Below are 6,796 nucleotides of genomic sequence, written 5' to 3'. Positions count from 1 at the left end.
CTAGAACAATCATCGATAAAAGTTATAAAATATCTTTTTCCTCCTCTAGTAATATTGCCATTTAGTTCACAAATATCACTATGAATCAACTCTAATAAATTTGTATTTCTTTCAACTTTAGGAAAAGGTTTCTTAGTAATTTTGGATTGTATGCAAATATCACATTTCTTATTAAAATCATTGTTACTAAGATCAATATAGTTATTCTTTTGTATATATATCAATTGATTTGTAATTTAAGTGTGCTAATCTACTATGCCATAAATCACAAGAATCAACAACATACAATGAAACATTCACTTTATTAATACTAAGTTTAAACATGTCTTCAATATAATATGCTTTTCCTACGAATACATCATTCTTAAGCAAGATCACTTTATCGGATTCCATTACAACTTTGAATCTTTTCTTACATAAAAGACTAACAGAAACTAAATTTTTTCTCAAATCTGGAATATGAAGTACATTTATTAAACTTAATTTCTTTCCAGATGTAAAATTCAATTCTACAGTTCCTTGACCACAAACTTTAGCTGAGTTGTCATTGCCCATTAAGACCTCTCTACTGTTAACTTCTTCATATGTTTTGAATTGGTTGCGATCATTGCAAACGTGAATAGTAGCCCCTGAATCTAACCACCATTTAAGTGATTTTCCTTGTGTTGCTATGTTAACTCTGTAACCATGCCAATATGCATTCTTTGTACTTTTTCTACAACCATAGCAATTAGATCCTTTTCTTCCACTAAGTTGGTCTTTGGTGCTTCTTTTTTCAGAAGTCTACATTTTTTGATATAGTGTCATTTCTTGTGAAAATGATAACACTCTCTTTGTCTCTTCTTATCTTACTTTGAATCTTTAGAGAAATTTCTTTTCTTCTTATTGGTGTTTTTTTCACCAATATAACTCACTTTAGAACTTTGAGAAAGATACACAGCATCAAAGTTTTTGAGTTTCCTCCTCTATACGTATATGCCTTAGTAATTTCTCAATGTGAAGTCCTCACCAAGATGTAAAAGTTTCTTCCTATAACCATTCCAAGATGAAGGCAATTTTGAAATAATTGCTCCAACTTGTAATGATTTAGGGATCACCACTTGTAGATCATGAAGTCTACTTACAAGGATTTATAATTCATGAATTTGATCCATGACAGGCATAGTATCATTCATAATAAATTCAAAATATTTCATCATAATAAACTTATCTGTTTCTTGTCACTCGGTATTGTACTTTTCTTCCAAAGATTTCCAAATCTCTAATGGTGATTGAATTGACACATAGAGATCATAGAGTTGGTCAAATAAAGTATTGAGAATATGACCTCGACATGCACAAGTATCTTCATCACGTTTCTTTTTCAATTGAACAATCTTTTCTTTCTCTTCCGATGTGGAATTTTCAGCGGCATTGGCAATTGGTGTAGTCTTTGGGTCAACCACATATGCAAGATTGAGAACTGAAAGAAGAAACATCATCTTGCCTTTCCAACGATTGAATTTCGTTCCATCAAAGCGATCTAATTTGACAAACTCTTGATTTATGACCTTGAACGTAGTGTTTTGATCTTGTGCCATCTTCAAGAAATATCTCTCTAAAATTGTTGGGTATATTAGTATGAGAAGATGACAAAATCTTATATTTATGTAGTGGTTTCAAGGCACGATTAGATCGCTTTCTTTAGAGAGATATTTGTCCCCACAGTTAGTTGCTATAGGGTTGATGACAATACTCTCCCAGGATACAATGAAACCTAAGAATTTCTTAACTAGCAATAGTAAGAAATTCTCAACTCTCTTGAACAAAGAAAATTTCTTAATAGTTGATTAAAATGTACACTTAGTATTTGTATTTCTGAAATAGTGGACAAGAACTTATTTATACATGCATATTGCACGTAGCAATTATGATTAGTTACGTAGACAAATGGTTGTGTCTTTTCTATTGCCAATAGATACAATGTTTTGAACATACACAATTTTTAAAGAGTTGTGTCCCTTTAGCCAATAGACACAATGTTTTGAACATACACAATCCTTAAAAGGTTATGTCCCTTCAATCAAATGGTACTAAACGGTTAGTAACCATTTATTAATATTAATAATAATATCAATAATATTAATAATATTAATTAATCAAATTTGTAAATACCCTTCAACTAATGTCAACATTCTATTGGAATGAGACATTTTCCAAAGAACGTAGGCTCTGCTATGGATTTCACTTCATGCTAACTGGAAGCCTGTTTGGGGTGCTACTGTGTGGAACTAACACATACATGGATCATTGCAACTAGACAACTAGATGAGTCAATTAAATCTGTTTCTAAATGTGTGCTATGTGGTTGACTTAACCTTCAATTTGTGCTTTTTTGGTATATTTGTTAATAAAATTTATCAAGTTTAATTTGTCAATTTCTCCTTGTATATTTGGCTCTGATCTAATGTAACTATATCTTTATGATGAGGAGTTGAGAAATAAATAATATTAGTTAAAGAGGTTTGTGAAAGCACCAACACTATTATAAAAGATATGGTAAGTTCTACCGTATAGAAGTTGTTATGCTTTCTATATATGTAGAAATGATGTGGACATATCCAATGTGTGAGAACTGAGAAGTATTTAAATTGAAAGATTAAAAGTGATATTCTATAATATTAGTTATTTGATTTTCTATATCTCTCTTTTTATGTCACGTGACTTTGAAACTTTGTTTGATTATGTAATTAGGTTTAGTTAAGTGTTCTTTTCACGATATTTCTTAACCCAACAGATTAAGGATGCACAAGGTGAGATTCAATTTCCTGATACTTGTTTAAATAGACTAGTGAGTTAATTACTAGACCAATCCAACTTGGTTAGATTTAGTTAAGTTAATTAATGTGAGATGGAGTTGGGCCTCAGTATGTTGGGCCTTTTAAAATTGTTGGTATTAGAAGGCAAAATAAGTAGGCTTCATTGTATTGGATTGTTTGATACTAATTTATACATTTAATTTCAAAATTGAATAAAATATTATTTTTGTCTCTAAATTTTGGAATAAGTATCAAAGTTGTCCCTAACGTTTAAATCATTCTATTTATGTCTCTAACGTTTAAAAATTGATTCAATGTTGTCCTACCATCATCTACACTAACATAGTTGCCTACATAGACGTTATTATCCACTATAGCAAACCATCCCCTATTTAGCGTTAGTGAAAATCGAATAACAATAAGTTAATAAAAATTTAATTAAATAGCTTGAAGACCTTAATTTGCAAAATGTCCTCTAACCAGAAACTTCCTCTTCTCACCATCTCTTCTTCTCTTTCTTTCATTGTTGATTCCATGGCTTCGTAGGACTCCCGAGTGGTGCATAGTAGTAGCACTTCGGGTCGAAATAGTATCCAAGCTTGTCGACGGAGAATAACCTATTATTGTGGGGAAAGGCTAGTGTTTGCGACTTCGTCAACAGCAGAAAATCCTATACAAAGGTTTTGAGGCAATGTTAACTAGGGGTGGCAATAGGGCGGGTAGTGGTGGGTTTTGGTCCTACCCAACCCCACCCCGCCCTACAATAATCCGCATCGAACCTGCCCCTCTTCTATCTGCGGGTAGTAAAAAGTTAAACCCTAACCCGCCCCTGCAAGTACTCGCCCCGCTCTTATAATTATTAAAATCTAACAAACAAAATTAAATTTTAAAATTTATATAACCATAATTACATACATAACATAAATTAAAGTAAAATTTAAATATGATACACTATTATTAATTATTTTACTAATTATTATATATATATATATATATATTACATATATTATACATTAAAATATATTTATATATATTATATATACCGGGGCGAGTAGGGGCAGGTTTAACCTAAATCCGATTCTGCCCCACTTCGTTAAAAATTTGTCCTGGTGCGGGGGTGGGTAATTACCCACTCCGAGCGGATAGGAGCATGATGGGTACCCACGGGTTCAGGTAGTATTGCTATCCATAGTATTAACTATACGATAAGTAGAAAATATTTTTGTGTTAGGTTTTTTCTTTTGTTTTCGAATTAGATTGGAGAAGAGTGTGGATACTTTGTGTGGACAGAATCAGAGGAAGACCCACATATTGCAAGATTGAAAGAAAAAATTACTATTTTAAAAGGCAAATTAGTAATAGTTGAAGTGAGGTTTATATTTGTAGTAGCCATTGCTCTGGTTGGTTGGATACTGCCATAATCTTATTGCATGAAAGGATCACAGTGACAAAAAATGGGAGGTTTTTTTTTGCAATGAAGTTAGACAGTTTCAAAACTAATATGATGTGGTTGTAATCTATGTTTTGTATTTTGGGTTGTAGTTGTGGAAATCAGCCTAAAAAATTTGTAGTTCTTGAATTATCTGAGTGTGAATGAAATGCATAGTTAACTACCATTATGCCTTCAATTTATATGTTTATAGAACATTAATATAACAACTATTTAAAAATATAATTAACTGAAAGCACAATTATGAAAGACCATAAAGTAATACTTTGCTCATTAAGAATAATAATGTTGCAATAGTTCACAACCTAACAAACACAAACATAATCCACTGAGTTTAATAACTGCAAAATATAATCAACTAAGATACTAAATATTATATCTAAACTAGTAGCATCACAAAAAAAAACAAGCTAAATCAACAAACATAATTTTCAACTATCACGAAAAGCAAAATACATCATAATATTGGATCAGTTCATTTTTTTCATATTCTTGAAGGTGTTTTGGCCATAAACTTGAGTTGGGACATGGTCACAGTCTTGATTGGGCTTGAAAGAACCCTTGGCATAGTTTCTCTTGGTGTAGAAGTAGTATTTGAAAGGGTCACTTTGGCCTTTTTAAAGCAAATTGTAATTGTTGGACATTGGCAGCTGATTTTTTCTTTGGCTGTCAAGTTGTTCTTTTGTTACTAACCATTTGCTTGCTAATGTCTTATTGAGAGCATCTACCGAAAATAATTTTGGTAAATAATCTTGAATTTGTTTTGTCATCTCTCTGTGATATGTCTTTTGAAGTTAATCCAGCACTATTTTTTTTCTGTACATCATTGAAATAGTATTGAGTGTAGAATGTAATGAGATAGCAAAAAAAGCTAACGATGTAAGTAATAATTTACTATAGATATTTATAATGGATTTTGGAGTGACATTGCACTTTTTTGGATAAGTTTTTTTGTTATGACTGGTATCAAAACAATATGAATACTTTTGTTATTAATTTTCATGATACAGACCAAATCTAGTAGGTTAGTCATCAGCAGCTTATGTCGTACTCTTCTTAGGCCTCTCTATAGGTTTTTCTATGAATTGGTAACAATACATCATCATATTGAGTTCTTTTTTAAAAATTGGGTCTGTTAACAGAAAAGACAACATATTGGTAGTGTTGATACTTAAATTTGTCTGAATAGTTATATTTTTCTTTGTTTTCAGAAAAAAAATAAAAATAAAATCACAAAAAATACAAAAATAATTTTATATCCTTTCACATCAATGCTAAAAATATAAAAAAATAAATAAAAAAGTATGAAAAGTCACAAGTAGCAGGCTAATAGTAAGGCAAAGTCATAGACATGATCCCTCAAAAAAAATTAATAGCACCAAAATCATGAAAAGTAAAGCTGCCATCAACTTATTTGTAAGTTGTCATTGAAAAAAATGGACAAAATATGTACGGGCAATAAAAGTTTTTCCTTCAATTTGCATTGATGGAGAACCATATTTTTTATAAATATCACAAAGAAATCAGTCTAAGAGCGAGGATAAAAAAAGGAAGAGGAGATTAGAAAAGAGAAGGTGAAAGAAAAAAAATCTAAAAAAAGAGATTTGAAGACAAAAGAGGGACAAAGAGAAAAAGGATTTGGGAAGAATAAATTTCAAAAAATAGAGTAAAAAGAAATAGAAAAGTACAAAAAAGAGAACTGTGTTGTGAAATAAATAAATAAGGAAGATATAATAAATATAAAATAAAGAAGCGTAAATAGATAACTTTAGTATTAATATTCACCAATATAATTATCTCAATATAATAGAGATGATTTATAAATATATATATATATATATATATATATATATGTAATAATTTATTTGTAAAAGAGAGAAAGAGAGAAACAGTATAAAGAAGGAGAGAAAGTGATTTTATTATTGCTGTTATGTTATTTCAAACGTGGCTTCACCTATTTATATAGGTGGCAAGCCTATATTTTCAACCTTCATTAATTTTGAATATGTCTTGAAAAGTGATTCTTTCAGTATAGAAAAATTTAGCCGCCCAATTTATAAATGGGCTTCCACTTTTGTTCTTATCATGATACTCTCCCTTGGATGTCTATTTAGGATTATGCATCGTTAAAACTTTACTAAAGAAAAATCCAATGGAAAAAAGACTTTAGTGAAGGAAAAAGAGTACAATATTCTTTGTGATGGGGACTACCTCATTAAAAACCTTATTAAGAAAAATCCAATAGGAAAAAATCTGACAAAGTGAAAGAGAGTACAATCTCCCCCTATTGTCAACATCATTTAACATTTCGAAATCGACGCATCTCAATCTGATGTACCAATTTTTCAATGGAGGATTTTGGAAGTGACTTTGTGAATAAGTCAGCCAAATTATCACTTGAGCGGATCTGTTGTATATCAACTGTCCCTTGATTTTGAAGATCATGAGTGAAGAAGAATTTGGGAGAAATATGCTTTGTTCTGTCACCTTTGATGTATCCACCGTTAAGTTGAGCAATGCGTGTTGTATTATCTTCAAACAGGACAGT

This window comes from Arachis stenosperma, chromosome 5 (assembly GCF_014773155.1).
Source record: "Arachis stenosperma cultivar V10309 chromosome 5, arast.V10309.gnm1.PFL2, whole genome shotgun sequence".
NCBI classification, from domain to species: Eukaryota; Viridiplantae; Streptophyta; class Magnoliopsida; order Fabales; family Fabaceae; genus Arachis; species Arachis stenosperma.
Note: the sequence above shows the minus strand (reverse complement) of the source record.